Source organism: Setaria italica, chromosome VIII (assembly GCF_000263155.2).
Source record: "Setaria italica strain Yugu1 chromosome VIII, Setaria_italica_v2.0, whole genome shotgun sequence".
Lineage (NCBI taxonomy): Eukaryota > Viridiplantae > Streptophyta > Magnoliopsida > Poales > Poaceae > Setaria > Setaria italica.
In genome coordinates this window covers 12,556,854-12,558,168 of record NC_028457.1, presented here as the reverse complement: position 1 = coordinate 12,558,168, position 1,315 = coordinate 12,556,854, and positions in this window count along the sequence as shown.

Genomic DNA, 1,315 nt, shown 5'->3' with positions numbered 1-1,315 from the left:
TTGGTAGACCTCATGTACCGGGTCTTAACTAAGGGCTACAGAGGAGGGGCGCCGGTAGGAGAGGGAGAGGGAGAGGGAGGGAGAGCGGCGGCGGCGGCGGCGGTAGGAGAGGAAGGTGGGGGAGGGGGGCGTCGGGAGAGGAAGGTGGGGGAGGGTGGCGTCGTCCGGGGGTGGAAGGAGGGGGGGGCGTGAAGACGAGGGGGCCGGGGGGTGGGGGCGTTGCGGCCGGGTGTATTTTGAGGGGGGGCAAGCTGGTCGCCGAGTGTCCTACGTGGACACTCGGTAAAGGATTTCTTTGCCGAGTGTCCAACGTAGGACACTCGGCAAAGTTTTTTGGAAAAAAATTAAAAAATATCCAACAGTTTCAAAAAAATACCAAATTTTCACACGAACCAATATATGTTCTCTATTGACTATACAAAAAGTTTGGTAGTCAAACCAAACTTGACCGTCACTTCGACTCTAAATTTTATGGAATCCTCTCAAAGTTAGTATTCTTCTTCCGAGATACTTCGGTTTGTAATCATTGTACGTGATGAAATGTGCAAAACCTTCTCAATTTTTTTCCACAGCCTCCACATACTATATCATCACATCATGACAAATCTCATGATTTTCAGACTTTGCTTGTTTTTTTTACAATTTAAAAATACTACTGCCACACGTTCATGGTCGTGTTTCCTGAACAAGATGTTCAAAATTTCTTTTCATTTCATGGGTCAGGTCTCAAAATGGGCCAAATAACATGAATATCATTTTTCTACTCATTTTGTTCCATAATTTGAATCACTTGCAGTTCAAATTTGACTTATACCAAAAATTTTCTTGAAATGCAATTAATTAAATAAATATAGCAAATAAATCCAAAAATATACCAAATTTTAACATGGAGTACCACATGTTGTATGTGGGGAGTAGAAAAAAATTCATGGTGGAAAGAGAAAAAAAATATTTTTTTGCCGAGTGTCAAAAAAAACATTCGGCAGTGTTTTTTTTGACACTCGGCAAACTACCCTCTTTGCCGAGTGTTTTTTTTGACACTCGGCAAAGAAGGGGGTTTGCCGAGTGTTTTTTATTTGACACTCGGCAAAGTCCCGATTTGCCGAGTGTCAAATAAAAAACACTCGGCAAACCCCCTTCTTTGCCGAGTGTCAAAAAAAACACTCGGCAAAGAGGGTAGTTTGCCGAGTGTCAAAAAAAACACTGCCGAATGTTTTTTTTGACACTCGGCAAAAAAATATTTTTTTTCTCTTTCCACCATGAATTTTTTTCTACTCCCCACATACAACATGTGGTACTCCATGTTAAAATTTGG